This window comes from Micrasema longulum, unplaced genomic scaffold, assembly GCF_059751315.1.
Source record: "Micrasema longulum isolate JH-2025_06_02 unplaced genomic scaffold, ASM5975131v1 h1tg001478l, whole genome shotgun sequence".
NCBI classification, from domain to species: Eukaryota; Metazoa; Arthropoda; class Insecta; order Trichoptera; family Brachycentridae; genus Micrasema; species Micrasema longulum.
Genome location: NW_028278663.1, coordinates 496,992 through 521,949, shown reverse-complemented (window position 1 = coordinate 521,949; position 24,958 = coordinate 496,992). Strand labels below are relative to the sequence as shown.

The 24,958-nt window shown below is 30.9% G+C and overlaps 1 protein-coding gene and 1 long non-coding RNA gene across 2 annotated transcripts in view; both read right to left on the bottom strand.

Moving 5' to 3' along the window:
* The window catches only part of LOC148275256 (uncharacterized), a 95,282-nt gene that overhangs the window by 28,239 nt on the left and 42,085 nt on the right, over positions 1-24,958 (bottom strand). The gene's annotated exons all lie outside the window — the stretch shown is intronic.
* On the bottom strand, positions 16,898-19,160 carry LOC148275257 (uncharacterized). The gene is made up of 2 exons (XR_015824084.1): positions 18,960-19,160; positions 16,898-18,391 (listed from the first exon to the last, which is right to left on the bottom strand). It is a non-coding gene; the product is annotated as an uncharacterized LOC148275257 (long non-coding RNA).

Genomic DNA, 24,958 nt, shown 5'->3' with positions numbered 1-24,958 from the left:
TATCTACTACATACATACTTAGGTAATAGAATTCTTTGGATTATGTCTAGTCTGCCTAACTAGGTACAACCTGTTTTAAGACAGACATTTTTATGCAAAAATAAACAACAACATGACTACCTACTAGTTAATTTATTATAGAGTTATACAATATTTCAATATACCATTTATTATTTTGAATGTTTTTGACTAAGTTTTCCGATTTTCTCTAATTTATTTAATTGAATTCGGGTCATGTTTTTTTTAGTCATGTTTTTAGTTGTGGTAGAGTGGGGTTTGAACCTCGAACCTCTGGCCTGTGAGTCCGCAATACTAGACACGGGACCACAACCCGATTTAGTAATGTTCGGGTAACATATTGAATATTTTGGGGCACAGAAACCTGAATTAAATATTGAAATTATTTTACATTATCGTGTTAAGCACTTGGTTTTTTTTTATTGAATGAACACATTTTCAATTATTGGTTGCATACATTTCGGTAGTAAAAGTACAATCCGTGTTGAATCTTATGTCACAATCGTTAACAATACTTTAAGTATGCTTAATATATAAATACATTACACCTTTGTAGACCCGAATAGTGACACCATAAAAAAAGTTGCTGATTTCGACTTTCTGATCTGAAGTGTCTCTTGTATTATTTTTAAGATGTATTTCAAAATTCTTATTGAAAGTTAAAAGCTCGCATAACATGGCTCAGAAAATGGTACAATATCTTGTGCAGCTTCTGGTGCCAAATCGTGAGCTGTTTTATTTGCTTTTTTTCTGGGATTAAAAATTGCGCGTAAGCATGCGCAGTACATAGGTCATTTCAACGCCATGATAGATAACGATTAAAATAAATTTAACCTTAAATAAAATATTTTAAAAAAATACAAAAATTACGAGAAAATTATCAGCAAATCATAAATGCATCATTCTGGTACGTTAACTTATTCGTTTCAGAATTCTTGCAAGTTTACGAGGCGTGCTGTGTTGCTACAGTTAATTTTCTTACAAAACTCCATTCTATATACCGAATAGTAATGTACAATATGTACATACAAGATCAGAACTTGTAGTAGAGACTGTATCTATGTTAATTCTATGGAAATAAGCGAATGTTGGCAAGTCGTGTGTCAGGAATGGAATGTTCTATATAAAGCAGCAGTGATTAACCTTTACGACCTATTTTCTATAACTTCATATCATTTTACAAAGTAATCTAGTAACGAGATAACCCTTTCAATACCCATTCAACGCTCTAATTTTTTTGCCTCATCTTTCACAGTAGTAGCTGCTCGATAATGTAATAATCTTCTAACCAATGTCAAAAACGCTCATTCTTTATTTACATTCAAATCACGTATTAAATGTCACTTCCTGAATATTTTGGTTTTTCCCTTTTCCTCCCTCTTCCCTTACCTCTTTACCCTCTCCTATCTCATTTATTTGTTTTTGCTCCACAACAGGCCAGGAGGCCCAATTACAGTGGTGAATTACACCACAGAACACCCAGGCTTGAGAAAAATTACATTTTAATTTTTGTGTTCTCACCGGGAATCGACCCGGAACCTTTCGTGTGTGAGTCAAGCATCTTGACCACTACACCATGGAGGCCGCCGGAAAATTTTCATAGTATAGTGTAGACATTAAGTCAATTATTACGTCTTAAAAAAAAACATATTAATATCAGTATTTTTTTTCTTAAATAAATTATTAATAAACCAACAATACGTTCATATTTTTATTTTTTTAAGGAAAAACCCGCTAAGCCTCTATTTTAGAGGCTTGTCAGCAGGTGGGAAAGAGGGGATATGAAAGGAGGTAATGAAAAATTCACTATACAATATACAACTAATTTTCTCAAATTGAACGGTTTGGGTAGGTAGGAAGAAATTGCGTTAAGGTAATATGCCCGCTCTTATGTAAACTGTATATAAAGTGTTAAAATAAAGTTATAAAGTGTTTAAATAAATAAATCTGACAATTCTTTATAAAAAATATTTAAAAATGTGAAAATAAAATTTACCAAAAAGTAAATTATATGGTTGAATGCAGTCAAACATTTGTAGGAATAGGTTGATGAGGGCTGGAGCTCTTACCCCAGTTAACGCGTATACAGTGAAAACTCTCATAACGAACAAAATTCGTTCCAGAATCTTACTCGTTATGTGAAACACTCGTTAAGCGAAACACTTACAGCCAATCTGCTAAACAAAATGGATTCTTTACCCTTGAAAATAGACGCACTATATCTCAATTACGCTATTTACATAAATTATTAAATAATAAATTATACACTTTTAACCTACTCTCCAGAATTAATCTTAATGTCCCCTTTCACGTGACAATAAATTAGTATTTATTCCATCTGTCAGTCTGTAGCACTAACTATGCACAACACTCTTTCCTTTATCGCTTTTGCTCTGACTATATTGCCTTTTTTTCATCTATTGATATATTTAACATGCCCCTTAATTTATTTAAAAATTAATTAAGACTCATTATTTCTGGCTGCGATACGATCCCACTTGTTATTTAACGATGCTCACACTTACACATACCTGAACTCCCACACAAATACACACAAATACACCTTTACACTTTTATACTCATACAAATACACATAAACACACCCTTTTGTTGTGCCACAATTTAATGTGTATGATTTTTATTTGGAAACTTCGCTGGTCTGTCTTAAAACCGTATCTTCTTTATTATTATTATGTCATTGTCAAGTGTTTGTTTCCGTGAAATAAATAAATACATGATTCATATATAAATCAATGTTAAATACGATAATTTGTCCATGCCGAAACAAATTCTCATTTTATTTTTTTAACGTTTATTCAAATGAAATTACATATTTATAAATAGTTAAGGAGCGTAAAAATCTGAAATGCGACTTCTATTTGCAAAAAACAATACAAAAATCGAAACAACTTGTTTATTATTTATGAATAAAAAACAAATAAGTCTTCTTTTTTATTAGAAAGTTGTCTCTAGATATTTGTTTTTTCAACGCTTATAAATTTGCTGAAAATGCGACCCAGCATTATCATTGAATAAATTTGTAGAACGCATAGCAACGTTCTCGCTTTGCAATGATTTTATCATTTCTAACGTTACTTTTATTTTCTTATAGCTGTCTTTTTGTGACTTTTTTCACGGACATTTTTGAATGGGTTATTAAACTTTGCATGAATAAATACAAATAATGTCCGAACACAAGTTTGGAAAAATGTGTGATCACACACGACACTAACGTGCTAGCGGAACGAGCGCTAATCAAAGATTGTCGCACTGGTGCGGAAGTCCCGACTTACAAGTGAGTGACGTGAAGATGGGACTTTTCCTTTTTGGGTCACTTGTTACGCAAAATATCTCTCGTTAAGGGAGTATTTTTTTCACAATCTGTTTTGCTCGATATGTGAATTACTCATTATGAGAGGTTCCATTGTATTATTTCTGGTGTTTCAAAGATTTATTCGTGTCAAAGCGGACGAAGAACACAATTATATCTGTGAAATAGAACCAGAGTCCTGGAAAAGCGTTTTTGGCTCGATGGTTACTTTCTTGAGGTCTCGGATTCGATTCTGGGCAGGATCGACGAGAAATATTTATTTAATTATTTATTTATTAATTTACACGCCCTACGGGCTTTTACATATATTAGAAATTACATTCAAGTGCAGCAGTGAAACAGAAGTATGTAAATTAAGTTAAAATTAAAGAAAACATAAGAAAAGCTAAAAGATACAATAATAAGTAAAAATCAGGAAATGTACCAACATAGGTATAGGGTACATAGAAAAATATTTAATAAATTTACATATGAAAACATGCACACATACATATACAAACATATAAGTTTATACATTATTATAGAGATACATGAGAAAACAAAATAGTAAATAAAGAACAATATTAAGAAATTTTATACAAATTAATTTATAACCTTTTGAATACTTAACCTATATTTATATTAATGATGAGCTTTAAGCCCTACATAGTTACGCTTTGATAACACAAATGAAATATAATTGTGACAAATAAAGGTTTAATGAGGTTTATTTGGGAGGGTATATAAATTATTAAATAATAAAGAGTATAATTTATTATTTAATAATTTATATAAATAGCGTAATTAAGATATTGTGCGTCTATTTTCAAGGGTAAAAAATCCATTTTGTTTAGCACATTGGCTGTGTTTCGCCAAACGAGTGTTTCACATAACGAGTAAGATTCTGGAACGAATCGTATTCGTTATGAGAGTTTCCCCTGTATCCGCATTTTTTTAATCCTGCAAACATAATAATTATATTTTTTAAATATAAAAATAAATTTAGTATCACCACTGATTTTTTAAGGAATGTCCATTAAGCTTCCTTAATATTTAAGACCTTAAATACTCGTAAACGTTAAGGCCAGTGAGGAAAGTAAGAGCAAAGTGTAACCGAAGTCGTGTGCATTGTAGGCAAAGCGTATGAAACTGGACCGACTCCATCACGACTCGCATTTTTAACGCTTTTCCGGTTTCTTGATATTACATCACAATAGTACTTAAGCCATACTTAAGTGAGGGGCTTTCAAATAAGGATCAGATGATTGAACATTCAATAAAATCGCTGTTAAAAACATATTCGATATATAAACCTGCGTTAGATGTATTTCGATTCAATATTATTTAATAAAAAGTTTAGTGGCTTTTTTTTTACTTGTCAAGATAATAAATTTTTCGTTTTTATGTTCCATTACCTAAAAGGGACTTCATTTAATTTTTTACTTATATTTTTTTGATAATATGATGACATTATAATAGATCAGTATATTATTTACATAAGATTCATCGAATCACTTATAAACGTCAATAAATTACAGCTGTATAATTCAAATCAACAATTAGATTATTAAAATCAACAAACAAGAATATTTTACCAATCTGGCTTGTCCTGCTAATATTCTTCGACTCTATAGTAGCTCTTTCTAAATAAGACAGTGATTGACAAAATCTTTAAATTCTTTGTTGGCAAAGCCTGAATTTCAACCTTGTCGTAAAATCGTATGCAGTTTGAGATAAAAGTGTTTTTTTCTCGGATTTTTTTTTCTGTCTTGTGTTATACCCTATGGTGGTATGTGAAAATCAGTAACTTTATGTAGTTGACTGTGGTTTGTTATAAACACTTATTATACTGTGTTTAGAGAGCGACTGTTTACTAGAGACAAATCTAGAGTGACTTGCCAAGCTGTGTGGGTATGCGGGTATGACTGTAGATATAATATTGTTACCAACAATATATCTACATTCCTTCCATCTTGGAAATGGGATGTTCGATCACTGATTTTGGTTTATTACCTTTATGAGTCTAATCACCATTGCTGCAAAGTCCAAGAACAATGGCGCGTGATAACCATTTTTTATGAAATTGTGGATATCTGTTAAGATTATGGAGTTGTAAACTGAAAAATGGGCACTGAAATAACAGATGTTCGATACTCTGTGAATAAATATCATCGCATGGACAATAGTCATCATTCCTTAATTTAAACGTATATAAGTAACTTCTCATAGCTCCGTGTCCGGTAAAAATTTGGGTCGTTTTGAAAGTCACATTTAGAACATAGTGAAATTAATTATTTTGGGAAGGAATAACACATGAAAAGACCTAACTACAAAATTATAGTTTTGTTGAAAGAGCATCATTGTCTTTGAGCCACTCACATAAAAAAAAAAGATTTCTGAATATCGGTAAGTGTGTCAATTGTGTAAAAATGAAATAAATGTTTGATTTTTTATGTAAAAACGTTTGATTTATGACATTTTCTAAAGGGATTGTGTTCATTGCATATGTATCCGCATTCTATGCGGTAAGTGTACTGTGCAGTGCGCAGCTCTTTAATAGGTGACGTGTTCTCAAACATAATAATATATTGTGTTCAGTAGCTCGTATTTCTTACAATGAATAATGTATTACTACCTAAAAGTGAAGGTAAGGCAAGTCATTCCTATATATTTATTATATTTTATGTACATAAATGAATTGAATAAGTTAAGAAGAAACGCGGTCTGACTTTTCATCGTACAAATATATTCCTATATTTTCTCACTGGATTATGGCACTAGAGCCATTGATATATATGTTTACACTAAATGCGACACTAAGAACTCGTCTTGTCTTCAATTTATTTAACTGAGGTTTTGAAACATATCTTGTATTTAGTGGAAATAGTTTCAGAACATAATTTGAGCCTATCGTTCCATGAAGCATCTTATCTATTTAATCATACCTTACTGACTAGAGCAATGTTTATTTTTGTTCCTACTGTTTTTTTATGTATCGGGGTAATTTGGCAACCAAAAAAAATCGGCATATTTCGTATGAGCCATTTTTAAATTTTTTTATTTTTTATTTATTTAATAGTATAATAATACATTTTTACAATTTAAAAAAAATTCACTTGTTATATTTTTACTAAAACTAAAATCCCACCAAGCTACTTTTTGTAGCTTGTTATGTTTATAAAAACAATAAGAAATTATCATATTGTAAACATACAATTATGCATTTATACAAAGTTGCTTTAACTATCTAACTAGAGTTATTTGCCCCGTTCTGAGCCAGTCAAAAATATATGAAAAACAGGAAACAATATGTAGTAAAAATAAATCAAGGAGGTAGACAACATAGTGAAATACATAGTTTAAAAAAGTAAGTAAAAAATACAGTAATAAACATAGTAAAAAACATGTAAAAAAACCAAGTAAAATACGTAGTAAAATCAAAATACATAGAAAAAAAAATATAGTAAAAGACATAATTAAAAAAATGTTTATATAGTAAAAAACGTATAAAAATCACAGGAAAAAGTCATGAAAATATGTTAATCGTGATTTTGAATAAATTGTATACTATTATTTAACTACCTTTGTTTGTCTTTGCTACATAGTTTTATGTTATTTTGTTCAGTTTCTTATATATTCTCGTATGTTTCTTCATCTAACTGTTGTAATCGGTTTTGGCCGTATATATAATAAATAAATAAATTACAATCGGAAAAATACGTAAGCTGAAATGTTGCTCAACAAATAATCATATCTGATAGATCTTTACACATAATTTCAAATCACAAAAGTTTTAAATTCATTTTAATGTCTTAATGCATTTGGGCAATAAGCAAAAGTTATTTCGATCATGATAATAACATTGTAGCTATGTGCATTGAGATATCTCATACTATTGTACTTAATATCTCATTCTTATATTCATTTATTTAACCAGATGAAATCATGAACACAGATTGGTCAGTAATTCCTGTATTGTTAAAATACGTTCATTAAATTTAGGACATACATGAACTTATTGTTGCGTGATTAAATAACTCTTTTTGCTTCGTGACCGAACATATTATCTAAGAACATAAAATTGAATAAAACCTCTTTATTTTTGCACCACTAAAAATAACACTGACGTGATTTCTTTAAGTACCTGCCTAATTAGGAACTTCATCCCTACGGGAAATAGTATACAAAAAATGTTTTTCTACGCACTGTAAAAATTAGAGCATTAAATCATACTGCGAAGTTTCTTGAATTTAAAAAAAATTAAAACGAACTATTTTGAACGACGCGACTATTTCATTTGAATCAACCAATAAAAAAAGAGTAATGGAAGATTTCCGGTTTAATCAAGGGACCCATTAGCAGAACTAACCGAGAAGAAGCAAAGATAATTTGAGACGTCACACGCGGATCAATTTCAGAAATACAATACTTTAAAAAATCATAGCGTTGACAATATGATGTATCAAAATACAAAAATTACTTAGTTCAATAGTCTGCTAACAAATAAAATTTTAAAAACCAGTTAACTTCCTCATTGCGGTAGTAGCATTTTTACATGTCTTTTGGACAACAAGCATAATACCTAGGCAACGTGCCAACTTTCGATTGTCTTTTTCGGGATTTTTACTTGAGAGTAGAGTCGAAAACACTCGTCCAGGGTTCTGGATCTACTTCACATACATAACTGTATTCAGATTAAAGATCCAGGCACTTGCTAAAACAAACACCATATCGGAAAGACGTGCAGAATTAATAGGTCAATTGTTGCGACATGAAAATCTCCTGCATAATACACTAGAGACAGTGATTGAGGGATCGATTGGCAAAGGGTGTCCTCACCGAGAGTATCGGGAGTGAATGTGCCATAATAGTTGAAGGGGATCGATAAAGGCCAAGGGGAGTTGAGAAAGAAATGCAGGGCTTTACTGCCTAACAATCCCCAGGATGGAAACTAAAGAAGATGAACTGACGCTACACTACACTAGTCGCGAAGTTGGCCGGAGTTAGCCGAGTACGAGAGTGTAGGCTGTAAGGGTCACTTCGTGCTACTTCGTTACGCATCGGACTATTAGTACTTCTTAACAATATTTTGAGTTTGTCCAAATTTTTGTAGACAAGGACTGGATTCAACTCCCTGCGGAGCTGTTTATATTAACATATTACAACAGAGATGAAGAACATTTAAGAAAAGGTAATATAGAAGTCTAGGCATCTACAGGGCTTATGACCTGTCAATGGCTGGTTTTAGTGTTGTTAGTTCTTTGGCGAAGAATTTCTACCGAGAGTGTAGATGTGGCTTGCCAAATCAATAATATTGTCATTTGCTCATGCAAATATTTTTCGATACTCTAACAATTATTATTCGATACTCTTACTAATATTATCCGATACTCTCCTACGAATATTATGCGATATTTTTACGTATATCCGATACTCTAACGAATATCATCCAATAATCTTACGAACATCCGATACTCTAACGAATATCATTCAATAATCTTACGAACATCCGATACTCTAACGAATATCATCCAATAATCTTACGAACATCCGATACTCTAACGAATATCATCCAATAATCTTACGAACATCCGATACTCTAACTAATATCACCCGATACACGAGTGTTATCCGACACTCTTAAAAATATCCGGTACTCATACGAATTTTGTCCGATACTCTTTATAATCGCTAGAGGGAATTTATCTTCAACCATACCGTCAAGGTGAAGGTACGACGTCTTTATCTTCCCATCATAATTGAGGCCCTGATTTGATATTTTGTCCCAATTGAACGCCTTAAATATTTTATCATTTGTAATATTATTGTGATAAAAAAAAAATATTTGAAATTATTTTTGCATGAGTTTGAGTTTGCATATATCGAGATTTAAAGGCACACAATTACACATTCAGATGTAATATTAATCACGATCGTACAATCCCATTAGAGAAGGTTGTATTTATATAATACATTCACTAATCATTTATTTCACTTTCCCAGTAAGATAATACGAATTGTCTAAGTGGTTCTTACTGGAATATATTTGTCTAATGCCCGCTAAACATAACGAAACGCTAATGTATAACGAATTACAAGTTTTTATGGTCTAAGATTAACCGCACGCAATATTTCAATAATCTTCATAATAATAAAAATACGTGTTAGTTTGATTCCACTTTTATTTATAATTTTCGCCAGTAACCCGGTTTCAGAATGGTGGGAGACTAAACCCGGTCACTGGTGAAAATTGCAAATAAAATTAAAATTAAACAAAATTCATATCATTATTATTATAATCAAAAGGCCGTTCTGTCAAGGAATTTCAGTAGAAAAACTCAATTTTAATAATATCATTTAATGTCGTAGATATTTTTAACGTATTCATTCAATTTATTCGTAAAGCCCGTATTACCGACTTTGGTAAGAAAAACACATTAGATCTTGTGCAAGTTTTAAACCGATAAATATCGTGTCCTATCACAAATTGGGTGAAATTTTGTCAAACTGTATTTGTTTTTGCTTGTATCACTTTATTAATAAATATTTTTTCTTATTTGTTTCACTACCCTTTTTTAATTTACGCTTGTCTTCTTTTCTCGAAAAAAATGTTTTTAATGAGGTTTACGATCTTTGTTGTTTTAAAATCCTGATCTTGTTTATCACAGCATAATACATTGTTTGTTATCCGTAATCGTGTCAATACAAGATAACTATGAAACCGTGCACAAAAACTTGAGCAAGATCACCATTTTCAGACTCATGTAGTATGCTTTAATGTAGGTGGGATGAAAGAAAATTAAATTGTAATTTTTTAAAATTATTCCTTGACTTAATCACTAAACTTAACTTACCTAATAACTTTTTGCCTAACAATTTTTTTAAATGCAATATCATTAAAAATCCTTAAAACTGTAATATGTAAAACACACACAATATTATGTTCAGTGCGTTCGAATATTAAATCAGCTCATGTTAATGTGTCGGTGCCCGTCGGTGAACTAAGTAGGCACACTATATTTTTTTTGAAAACCTTTGTGACGCACACATGAGCAAAAAACATTGAAGATTTAAACATTTTGTAAATATTTACTATTTTCCCATCAGTTTTTTTACTATTTTTATTTAACTTAATTTAATAACCCACTAAGCATCTATTTGAAAGGCTTGTCAGCAGGCAAGAAAGAGAATTTGGAAGGAAATTATTAAAATACACTACAACACCCTGACCAATTAAGAAAAAATCTTTCTTTGAATTTTTCTTGCAATCGGCGGGCATGGAACCCGCGACGCCAGTTTCATTTACACATTTCACAGTTCTTTGTCTGACCAACTATGCCACGACCCCTGTCTAAGAATATTCATGTATTTTATTTTTTTTTTAAAGAAAAAATCATACTTTCGTTTTTATGATTTACCCAAATATTTAACAGGGCGGGAAAACATTTTTGAGAAGGGAAAATATTTACACAAATATTTTCAGTTTGAGGAGATTTTCAATTTAATTTATTAAGGAATATCATTTTATAAAAAAAAAATAATGTTAACTTAATATACCTGCCATTGCCAAGAATATCAGAATTTGTAATTCTTAGCATGTATTTTAATTTTGAAATATAGTTTTGTCATTAAACTGGAAATATCACTCGAGTTAGACAAGAATTAGAAAGCTCAAAATCATTTGACATCCCGCGCATTTTATCATCGGTTTTAAGTAATATTTTTTTGAGACATTAAAACATGTAAGTAGATAGTTCTGTTTGATAATTAACTAATTAATGATCAGCTAAAAAAATATTTAAACCAGTATTGGCTATGATTTGTTAAAAAAAATTCTATTGCCTTTCACCAAGACGTAAGACAGTAATACATGTTATTCGACAATGCCCGAGTTAAATGTATAAGCACGCAAAAAAAGTATTTGAATTAAAGAATTACATTGAATTACCAAAAATATCATTGATTGTTGGTAGCCCGTAGATACTCAGGGCCGCGACTACAAACGCTATATTTATCGATACATATAGAGACGGTAAAACTAACATCGATATTTGTGAACAAAAATGTGTATATTTGTGTTAAAATTCTAATTATTTGAAGAAACCTGTAATTGAATATGTTAAGGAAAATAAAATTTGAATATATTGTATTTTTCATACAGAAAACTTAATTTTACTTTGTAGATAAAATTGAACATGAATTTCAACTTTCTATTAGAATATGGACGGACCCTGGTCGAGAATTGCAAGAGCAAACCGAAACCGTCCGTTACGCGTTTTTTGTTAAACCAAATGCCAAACCGAATATTGGGAACGCTTTGTTCTATGCAATTGAGCAAACGTAGATCTCTATAAGCAAGAGCGAATTACTCTGAGGATAAATAGCAATGAGCAGTCAAAAAATTATTTCGGTACGAAAAAAGACAGAATATTTTTTAAGTTTTTGAAGCATTACCCAATATATAGAGATCCATTAGCAAAAACTTAGTGCAGATATGACGCACACACAGGTTTTATGCTTTAGGAACAATTGACATACCGTTTTACTTATGTTTATTTAAAGTTTTCTTTTTAAATTTGCATAAAGTTGAAAAATACTAAATAGTTTCATATTTCAGAAAATGACTTTAGCAAATAACTGCCTTTTTGCTTATGTCGGCAGAATAGAAAATGTGCGTAGTTTAATATAATTAGTAAGATTTAATAATGAATATGGGTAATCACATAATGGTGGTCAAAGCACCAGTAAATGACCACTTCCCAGTAAATGACCATTAGTTAATAAAACACAATATAATACGAATTGCTACATGTGTCCAGTCAAAAAACACTAGAACTATGACAAAATCAGTAGGCGGACAAATCTTTTGGTAAGAAACAAATATATCAGTTTTGAACTGTAAGTTGTCAAAAGGTAATAGTGCGTCTTCCGGTTATTGTTCTGAGATTGATACTGTTTTTATAAGGAAAGGTGTGGCAAGTGTTTTATTTGATGCTATTTCTTATGCAATTCTTTGAATATATCCATATTCTAATGTGTTAGGGTGTTTTATAATGTTATGTTGTAACTAAATCTGGGTATTATTTTTACCGGGGTAGTAGTGGTCATTCACTGGTGATTCTGCTATTTTAAGAGTAGTATTAATTATAATTGTAATACTCGTATTTCAATAAAAAAGTAAAAATACTTAAAATAATTTATGTGTTTTTTATTGTTTTCTTTTATTTTGTACGCTTAAATAATGAAATTTATACCTTCAATGTGGATTTCACTACAAGTTGAACCTCAAACGGTCATTCATTGGTGCTTTGACCCTACTCATTTGTATAAACCACTTGTATATTTAGATATACGTCGACAGGTTTCGGGGTTACTACCTCATTATGAGGACTTATACTAACTTAGAATCACTAGTGTTACTGCTTATATTATAAAATGTTGTAAGAAAAGAAGAGAAGAATGAAATAAAGAGAGAGAGAGAAGGTTATAGTAATCGTGACGGAAATATTTTTAGAAGACGACTCGATGTTATATATAATCGATTATTTATAATGAAAAGTTTTTAGTTAAAAAAACCACGTCCAATCTTAAGTGGACCAGTATCGACATCACCAGATGCCTCCTTTAGACCTTATTGCTAGCCAGCCTATCTTACCTTACCCACGTGATTAACGTGTCCCGTAATTCTCCCGAATCAAAAGAAATATCGTTGTCGATGGCCTTCCAGGAAGGCGGGAGCCCGCAGGTGTGAAGAAGAGGCAACTTGGATTAAGGCTTCCTAAGGCATCCGCAGCACGTGGCCAAGCCAGGTCCATCGATGCACCCCCAAAACGCTCCTATAAGGGACTACTACGTCGGTTCTCGGACTTTTTATAGCTTGACCTGAAGACAACTTTTAATAATACGTAAATTTTTTATCCCCGTTTCTTGGTTGAAATTATGGTTTTAAAACACCTAAATGTTTATTGAAAAACCTGAATGAAAAAATAATGCATAAGTAAATTTATGTAAAGGCCCCATGGGCGTTTGTAAATAAATAAATGACGTTTACCTGAGTGGCTTGTACAAAATAGAGAATGGATAAATCGAATAAACGGTGCAGATTGAAGCCGGAAAACATGATATTAAAAAAGAACCTTGAAATAACCAGCATGATCTCGTTAAAATATCGCAATGCACTTAGGAATTGGCTCTTGAGAAATATTACATTTTATTATTGCTCTTTTGATCAAAACTTTGATATTTATTTTTATGTCTGTGTCATCTAATTGCTCGCCCCATCTCAACACAGGACTTTAGTCCTATGGGGTTGGGACTTATGTCTCAAATAATGTATAATAAACTTATGTATGTAAATAAATAAATAAATATAATATTGCATTATAAGAACATCGTGATGTGCCTAAAAAGTAGTAGTATTAACAGATATTGTAAGTTGTCTTTTTCAAACTCGGCTCTTTTCACCAACCGGGGTGCACATTATTCATAAATGCGGTTTTTAAAAAACGTATTGAATGTCAGTTAGTTTTATTTTAGTATTACCAAAACACCAGTAAAAAGAAATAAGTAGAAAAAAATTATAAGGAATGTAAGGAAATAATCTGATAAGGATCCATAAATATGCATATGCATTCTCGTCGAATACAACCCTGGTAGGTCGATGAAAACAACATTTATGCTTTTAACTTTTTTTTTACAGATTCAATTTAAAATTTTAATATCTACGAACACGCGCAACGTAAAGATCTACATTTCGCTGAAAACCGCACGTCAATCGGTTAAACCGTTTAGAAGGAGTTTAGTGTCACCACACGTACAGAAGAATTATATATATAATGATATTTGTTTACACTTTTGCAAATACGTTCTTATACATTTTTTTGCCTCAACTTATCGGTTCCTTAGAACAGGTATTGGCCATATAGGAAGCGTTAGATACGCTCAAGTATTCCGCTATACCATACTGCTTCGCTTGTTTGAATAGAATATCCTTAGTGTTTAAATATAATATTAAACTTATTTTTATTTGCGATTTTTTAAAATAAATAAATAAAAGAGATTATCATCTAATTATTCATAGCATTTCTAATATTTTTTTATTCCATTAGATGTTTTCATAAAACCCTTCACTGATTTGCATTTTAATATGTATTTCATCATCGTCATCGTTATTTCCCTATCCGTACCCTGTGGTGCATAGGGAATAAAATTAATATTCCAATTGCAGCGTATCTTAAACATTTTTATTACATAGATGGCAAGGTAATCAGTCTTATTCCACAGATGGTCGTCCAGGAACTATGATACATTGCAGCGTAGAACTACATTTTAATTCAATATTTAAAGTCCACCCTCCTAGGGATCGAACATGGGACCTCAAGCATTGTAGGCGAATGCGCCAACCACAACAAAGTGGTATGATTTCCACTCGATTTTGTTTTTCATGATTTTTACATGAGAATAGCCATTGAGGCGAAAGCGCTCGTCCAAGATTCTGTGGCCTAATACTGTACTAATTCGTTTCGTAAATTCATTCGTATTGTATGAAAAGAAACGAGAGAAATATATAGTTTTGATTGGGTTAGAATGAAATTGATATATGACAAACGAAGGAACTTACGAAACAAATTTGTGACAGAATAAGCCGACTGATTTTATTTAAGTTTATTTGAACAGAGAGGGAAAACATTTTTGAGAAGGGGAATATGGAAGTCTAGGCATTAATAGGGCTTATAACCTATCATTGGCTGGTTTAAGTGGCCACTTTACACACTGTGTAACATTCACCATTCTGCCCATGTTTGAACATCCACATTTCCTCAACTCTTCCATCTGTTGATTTTTATGAAGTAAAAGAGCTAAAACCTTTATCACGTGGGTGAGATTCATCCGGCTGAACCAAATCACCTACTAGGCAACGCTTGAAAACAATTTTCAAATTTTTATACTTCTTCTTTTACCGGGTAGTTAATTCAACAATGTTTGAGTTTGTCCAAATGCTTGCAGACTGGCTGGATTTCCTCCCTAGGGAGTTGTTCATATTTAAGTTTATTGTACACTCAGAACTTTACTTGTCATTCATCCGTACCCAGAAAACAAGTTTATTTACTTTGTTTTGTCATTTTTTTTAGAGAAACGACTTTCAATAGATATAAATAAACTGCAATTAAATAGATTTTTTTGCACAACAACAGGCTAGGAGGCTAAATTACAGTGGTGAATTACAGCACAGAACGTCCAGTCTTGTCAAATCACATAATTTTTTTGTGTTCTTACTGGAAATTGAACCTGAAACCTTCCGTGCTTGAGTCAAGCGTCATGACCAAGGTTTATAAAGGTTTTATATTCCAGATTTGAAAAACAAATATATGTGATTAACCCGAGTACGGATCGGAAAATGGGGAAGGAAGAGAAGAAGAAAAAGAAATTGCAAGTAAATATTAAGCAATGAAAAAATAAATAAAAATGTACATGTTTTACTTCCGTAAAAAAATATCTTGTATCGTGGTTTGTGGTCAAAGCTCTATTCAATTCATACTTTCTCGTTGCTGTAGCCTGTTCTTTTTCACAAAAATAAGGTGATAATAAATATGCTGCAAAAATAATGAATTCGTAATAATGTCATTATTAATGTATGCCACAAAGTTGAGCAATTTGTGGCAATCATACAAAAATTGGAGCAGCAGAGTTTACTTGGTTAATAAAATGCTTGAGCGATGATTGCATTCAGTAGAAACATCAAGCCTGGTAATAATGCACATATTACATAATGACTAGGAATGTGCAGCAGTTGTTTCTCTGATTTTAATTAAAGGCGTGTACTCACAGCCTATTTTGTGATAGCCTCGAAACTCATCATTAAACCAGTACCTACTGTATTCTCATCAATCTAACCTCACCTATCCCAATAAAATTTAACCACGTTACAACTTATTAAGTATTTTCGGTAGATTATTGATTATCTGTTGAAGATATTAGATTATTTATTACTATATATTTGTGTAATGTAAAACAACTGCAATTGTTTTACATAAAAAAAACATAACAAATAACAAATAAGCCAATCACAGGTTTCCACAAATAGCACGACAGTAATCTCAAACATAGAGGAGAGGTACCAATTACGGCATACGTCCCTAATATGATGATGGTGTTTTTTAAAAACTAGGCACAAATGCCCTCTGTAACCCAGCGTACCCATTTCCTTACCAATCGACCAAAACATATCAGTACACCAATATTTTGAGTTTGTCCAAATTTTTGTAGACAAAACAAACATCAACAGATGAAAGAATTGAAGGAATATATATGTTTAAATACAGGCAGAATGGTGAATGTTACACAGTGTGTAAAGTGGCCACTTAAACCAGCCATTGACATGTCATAAGCCCTGTAGATGCCTAGACTTCCATATTATCTTCTCTTAAATGTTCTTCATCTCTGTTGTAATATGTTAATATCAGTACACGCCCGGATGCCAGACGCACCACAAGCGTCAGAGACACTGATTATGTGTTTGTGCCTTTTCGATTTCATATTTTTTAAATTTTCACTTTATTATTTTAAATATTTTTTCTTGACAAAATTATCAATCTTTTACTGAACGACAATATTACGGTATGTTTTCAAAGAGAAGAAGCTGGTATTTTTCTGTGAATATAGGTATTGTTTTTGTATTGATCTTGTTCCTAATATGGGAAATCTGGGCGACGCTTATGTGGCATTGTCTGAATTGGGAACATTGTTTCCAATATGGATTTCCGGTAGAAATGGATTTATTTATATTTTCCAGGTTGTATCCAGGTTCCAGATTACTTTCAAAACCGAACTGGAAGGCTTGCAAAATTAAAGGGGCATTTTGGACAAAATCAAAGGCAAGGAGTGAATCTAGTGAAAAGCCTGCCATCTTTCGTGCTTTATCGATTGTCATGTGTAAAGTCGACATTATCGGGGGGCAAAAATGTCGACTTTACATATGATTTTTACAAGAAAGATTTAATATCGCATATAAGGAGCACTTTTTTGAAAACACATTTCTTCTACTGTTTTACTTTTTGTTTAAAATGATGACATTAGAATGTTTTTTTATATATTTCTATAACATTGTATGTTATATAACTATTTTCTTAGTGATTTAAATGTGTAATACTAAATAAACATTTGATTTTAGATAATAAGATTTTTTCATGATCTATATTCAGTACATCTCTACGATCTACGGGTAATCGTAATAAGCAGTAAACTAAATTAATTGGTGATTTCGAGATCGTAAAACAACAAAGCATGTTTTTTTTCAACTTAACGTGAGTTTTTTTTACAAAATTATACCATTTGACAATGATTTGACACTTGAATTAGTTATATGTATGCATATTTTTTTAAACCTGTAAAAAAAGCCTTTAAAAAGATCCCAACGATTTGAAAAGCCTTATAAGTCCCTCATTCTCTCAGAATATATGCATCTTATACTCTAAGGATAGTCTAAACTTAGATCTCACACAAAAACTATTTGTTATAAAATTTCGAATCAATTTTTTATAACCTAACTTAAATAAAAAGTAGTTTTGAATAATGGTATCTGATTGTATATCAAACTATTCTTTTTCAATGAAACATCGGTTTCTTAACGGAATGAAGTAAAACGTTGACTTACGGGGTTTTTCAAATGATTCAAATCAAAGATTGAAAAGTAAGGCATATTGCTCGGTGAGCAAACTCTGTACGTTATTGTGATTATTCTTCAATAAATCTAGGTATGATTTTTCTCAAATACATTACATATTTATGATTTCATAATTGCATTAAAATTAGTGAAAGTTGGCCATCTATTATATTATGCTTTCAATAAGAGGCCCCGACTGGTGTTGTTGCATTACATACATAAAGCAAAAGGACCATTTTTTGTATGATTTATTCCAGTATCTTTTTGTTTTATATTCATTTGCCGATTAGGAGCCGTATTGCTATCTCATAATTTAACCCCTTTACGCTAGAGAGATAGTAATGCAACACAATTAGTTGTCAAAAAAATAAAAAAATATTACGATATGTGTTGACCCTTTGCTGCCCACGCACGTGTTCATTTGAATGCTAAGAGTATAGCAATCTCTGTATATTTGTATTAATATTTATCTCTAAATATTTTTTTTTAAATTAACCAGCTTAATATATTTTTCAATTATCATCACAATAATATTTTACTAAAAATTTATTTTTAAAAATGAGCGATGATAATTCGATTATACGAATTCTTAATATTATTATTTTCTGTCCCTTAAAATCAATTATTATTTTTTACATTTCGAAAGTAATTAAGTTGTATCCAAAATAACATACGTCTTTTTTGTAGTTATTGGGGATAACTTATCTAGCACAAGACAAATAAATATTTATTTTTATTTGTATTTTGGGTAACTGGTATAGAACATCCGAGATCCTATTTAATCTTAAGAGCCGATTAACTGAGGTTCCTAGGGCCGATTTTATAAAATCATGAGGACAGATTCATAAAGGCTCGTAGGGCCGATTAAATGAGCCTTGAAGGGCCAAATTTACTAGCATGTATTCGTCGGCGACAGCTAACTTTTGTTTCAAATTACAGATTCTTCGCTATTCAATTTTAATTGCATACTTACCGAATTTTTAGCGTATGTATTTAATATATTTGTATTAATAAAACTAAGGCCCGTAGGGCCGGATTACTAAGGCCAAGAGGACATATTCATGTAGGCCGACTAAATGAGACCCGAATAGATTTTACCAGCATTAATTAGTCAATAACAGCTGACTGTTATTATTTTAAATTACGGATTGTTTTGTTTTCAATTTAAACGGCTTGTTTATCGATATTTTTTGCGTTGATATAAAATATTTCTAAAAATTGTATAATTTTCGAGTATTATTGTGACTGATTACTCTGTATTTCATTTAGATTACTCTGAACAAAAATTAAATGTTGATGCCCAAAAGGACGATTTTCATTTCTAAGTGCTCGAGAGCCGGAAATACTGATTAAATAAGGCCCGTGCGGCCGATATGACGAGGCCGAAGGGCCGAATTCCATAGCATGTTACCATAAATTTAAGATTTCTTGGGTATACTTTTTTTAAGCGAGATTTGATTAGATTTTTTTAATAGTATTAATTATTTAATATACATCTAAATACAATATTATTTTATACAGAAAAATTATGATATTTTTCTGCCCGATAAACTATTGACTGATAATAACATATTACAACAGAGATGGAGGACATTGCTGAGCAGGGAACATAGAACTTATATTTAAACTTCAAGTTAACTTCTAATTTACAGGGTTTATGACATATTATAAGGTGGTTTTAATAGCCACATTTCCTACTGTGTAACATTCACCAATATGCCTATAAACGTGCATATTTCTTCGTTTCTCCCATCTGTCGTGAAATTTAAAAACTAAAACTTTTATCGATTATCAACATGTGATGTTGATAAAACCAATTGTTCCGGGTACTTATATAAATAGAAAATATTTTCCCGAAATAATATTTTTCAGAGGTGCCGCCTATGCCAAATTTCAAACCCTTGACCTTTGGAATGCAACCAATCAGCAATTAGAACGATCTAAGTATTAACATCCAATTTAAAAGGTCATTATTACAATTATTGTTGATAAAGCACAGTGCAGTATAATTATTTATATTAAAATATTGCAGAAAATCCATTGTTGTTTAAGTTTTGCTTAAGTATATATAAGTCTTACCTTTTGATTAATTGTGATCGATTCAACAAAACATCTTTGCATTCTTCCGGGCCATTTCATTCACGATTTAACAATTAATTAAAAATAATATAAAGCTAAATAATTTATAAGAAGGTCAGTTTAAATAGTATAAATAAACCATTAGGTCTTTTGTTATTGTTTACTGATAATCGACTGTTGTTTTTCCTTAATAAATAAAAAATAAAAAATAATTAACAATATTTTATGTTTGTCCAAATTTTTGTAGACAAGAACTGGATTCAACTCCCTGGGGAGCTGTTTATATTAACATATTACAACAGAGATAAAGAACATTTAAGAGAAGGTAATATAGAAGTCCAGGCATCTACAGGGCTTATGACCTGACCTGGCTGGTTTAAGTGGCCACTTTACACACTGTGTAACATTCACCATTCTGCCTATATTTGAACATCTATATTCCTTCAATTATTTCATCTGTTGATGTTTGTGAAGTTAATTTGAATTACCTGGTCCATCAAGAAGTGTAGAAATTGAAAAAATAATATTTTCAGGCGTTGCCTAGTATGTAGGTGAAATAATTCAATTAGATGAATCTCACCTGCATAAATAAAGGTTTCAGCTCTTAAACTTCACAAACATCAACAGATGAAAGAATTGAAGGAATATAGATAAACCAGCCATTGACAGGTCATAAGCCCTGTAGATGCCTGGACTTCTATATTACCTTCTCTCAAATGTTCTGCATCTCTGTTGTAATATGTTAATAAAAAATATGTTTTAGGAGATTAAAAATATTTTGGGTTCTTACAATATATTTTCATAAACTCTTGTATGGCTTTGATGTCACACTAGTCTACATATGATACAAGACTTGATATATCTTTCATATTTATTTAAATTATAAAGTTGTGTTTTTTTATGTTTTAACGAACATTTTAACGGAAACGCGAAGAAGAAAACTTACTATGCGAGGTAAATCTGTTTTACGCTTTATACATTTCTTATGAAAGAGCACGAAAGTAGAACATATCACAAAAACAATAAAGTCGCTGTTCTGTGGCCGGTGTTTGTGTGAAAGAGACAAAACAAAATAAGAAATTCGTCATCAGTCGGTTATTAGCAGTAAGCGAGAGTGTACGTTAGTTATATGAGCGGCGTATTTATAATTTTTTATTTATTTTGCTGTAACAAGCCTGTTAAGTAAATAACAGCATTTATCGATACTATTCCTGTCCGATTACCTTTCGTTCCCATTCTTCCTTTGACCCATCCTTATGGCACCTACCTAACATATATATATATAACAGATAGAAGATATTAAAAATTAGAAGATTCGGATTTAGAACAAAAACCAAACAACATTTTTGACTTCATATAAAATCGGATAAAAAGTTATTGGAATCGTCGCGCGTCGTGGAAAACATTGTTATATTTTATGGTTCATTTTGTCATCCAGTACCAGAAATTGAAGAACATTCAGAACATATTAAAGGTAGGTCCATTCCATGTTCCATTCCATTCCATGTTCCTATCCTCTCAAGTATTGCCAAATCACAAAACTGAATGAAATTCGTTTTTAATTTACAGCCCGCTTTTTCGTTAACAAGCCTTAATTAAAGAATAGTTTTTTTTAAATATGGAAAACGAATTATTCAACAGTTTTTTTCAAATGCCTAAATTTCAGACTATTCTGTCTTTTATTTGTGGTAACACGATGTTAGATTGCCGCATGTAAAGGAATTTTGTAGCACAGCCTTTTAAAAATAAGATAATTTAATTTACTACCATACGAGGATATGCGATTCGTTAGCGGAAATTTGAAATATTGTTTGAAAATATGAAAATCGTTCATGCGGTTTGAATTTTTTGAAAAAAAGAAACTTGTTTAAGTAGTGTGTAAAGTCACTTAAACCATCCAATGAGTGGTCATAAATCCTATAAATGCCTAGACTTCCATATGCTCTTTTTAAAAAAAATTCTTTCTATGTTACAATAAATGTAGGTCATAAAAATGTATTAATTCTCATAGTAAAATGTTTGTTGTCATTTTACAATATCATTATGCTTCATTAGATTCCCTGTGTGGAAGCCAAAATTACGTTTCTTAAAGTTTAATTAGTGGGTATTCAACACAATACATTATAAATTTGCGTCGGTTAATATCAAAAATGGTTAAATACCGACTAAACTATTTTTTAGAAACAACGTTTTCCTTAAACAGATTATCGTAATTCGATTAATCTATTAAAATGACAAGATCTTAGATATAAGGAACGATTAAAACGTATTTGATAATAAATAAAATAATAAGAGATTGAACAGTACCCATAAAAAAATAATATTTATTTCGAATTCAACGACGTTTGATATAATGAAGTGGATTTAACTAGTTTTGAAGAAATTCGCTTATAAATATTATCAATTTTGATTAATTCTATTTATGCTTTATTAAGTTAGTTCATAACATCTTTAGAACTAACATAAAATTTTATTAACATTACTATTTATATGAAATTTCTCAAGAACTTATTTTTTCAAATTGATTTTGAATAATTCAATTCCTTATTTTTCTTTTATCTTTTAAGGTAACTCATTGTACTGCTTTAATCCCCTGTACAATGAGTTTTGAGATTCAGTTTTTCTCCTCATTGGAAATCTTACCTTTTTTTATCCCTGGTTTCACGTGTATGACATTGTTGGTTATATTTTATGATTTTTTAAAAATTTTGTTCATCCTCTTAGTTGTTTTATGTATAAATTTTGCTACGTCATGCTTTATTTACTGCTTAACTGTGAAAAAGCCAATTTATCAGTGCATTCTTTCTTACGAAATTAAATTTTATTCTAAACTAGCGGACCCAACAGACGTTGTCCTGCCCGAACGTTGGCTTGCCTGCTATCATCTTGGAAAAATAATTTTCATCTAGGTACTTGTTTGTGATTAAATTCAAAAACTACAAATTGTCGATATTTAAAAAATATTGAATTTAAGTAGGTACTTGTTTATGGTTGAATTCCAAAACATAAAATAAATATTTTTTTTCAAATATGGCATTCTTTTTGCAAATTTCAAACTCCAGTCGTCTCACCAACAAAGTGGTGTACTTATGTAGGAATACAATTTTTAAAAATGTATGTGAATTTAACATTATTTTAGTGTTACCAAAAATCTAATAAAAAGAAATAAATGGGTAGAAATTATAAGGAATTTAAAGAAAAAATCTGATTGAGATCCACAAAAAACAAATGCTGTTTGTAAACATTCAAAAACAAACTTTTTTCATACACCAAAAAACAACATCTTTATATTTTTTTGCAAATGCATTCTCCTGGAATGCAACCCTGGTAGATCGATGAATAAATCATTTATGCTCCTAACTTTTTTTTACATATTCGATTGAAGATTTTGATATCTACGAACACGCACAGCGCAAAGATCTATATTTCTCTGAAATCCGCACGTTAATCGGTTAAGCCGTTTAGGAGGAGTACGGTGACATCACACGTACAGAGAAATTATATATAAAGAATAAGAAGATACGTATTTCTTTTGAGTATAATCCTCATCGCCTTGTTTTGGAGAATCCGTAATTTTTTTATTTCCCCTTTATTCCATAAAAAAGTATGGAAAAATAGTAATTTATGTGTGGACATATGATTATTTTATAAATAAAAACATTACTCTTTATATCTATCACATTTGTCATCTTCCCATGTAATTTTTTTTTTGTTACATATTGATAAAGTGCTTTGAAATTCCATTATTGTCAATGCAAGGGTTGCTATCACTTATTATGTATCTTTTAAAATAAAATAAAATGAAATTTAACTTAAAGGAAAATAAAAAAAAAGCAGCGAGTCATCACACGCTCACTGTCAAATGCAAACATGCAGCTACATATATGATATCGATATTGCTGGTTTTGATATAACCATGGTATTGATGTTGCTGATTTTGATATGAAATTAATTTTAAAACTTGAATTACTATAGTAACACTTTCAATGTAAACTACGTTTGGTATGTAATCCTAATATTTTCATACCTTTCCATTAAAATACATTTTTTACCAAAAATGGATTTTACCAAATTTGACATCCATCAACACAATTATATTCTCCGCTAACTGATCCAATAGGTTTATAATCCTTTTTTTTCTTCCAGAATTTCGGCAGCAAGCTATTAATGAATTTAAGTGCTACGAAAAGGTGGAATAACATATCAATATTATAATATTTAAATCTGATTTACAACACACTGCCAACCGCTTCTACAAATAAAGCCATTCACCGTCTTAGTAAATATTGTCTCAAGGACTTACTCGCATTAATTGAATGAGTCTTCACAAAATTAGCTAAATTCGCGAGCAAATGAAACAGCATTGTGTTAATTATACCGATAGCAACATCTTTATTACAACATTGTTTCCATTTGGAAAATTCGAGAATATTTACAAGCTTTAATGCATAATATACTCGTACATGAATATGCATATAGATATTTGAAAATATTCGATAGAAATCTCAAATGCAATGAAGAAAACATTCACCAGAAAAATAATTGAAGGACAATTATCTCACTGAGAGAATACTATTATTCCGAAATTTAATCTTAAAGTATGAACATCTGTGTAGCATGTGTGGTGCGTTAATAGAACGGATATTTAAAAAAATGTAAAATTGTTTATTAAAATAAATAATATGTTGAGTTTTCGATAAATGCAAAGATCTGTGACTTAATCGACAAAAAAAATTTAGTATAGCTAATTATATCAATGTCATACAAATAAATATAGGTACATCATTTGAAAATGAAGCATGCATCTGGTGTGAGCGCTCGATGCGTACTGTCACTGCGCGATTATGTGGCCAGCCACTCGCGCTCATATTGCCGGTCATTTGACTCGC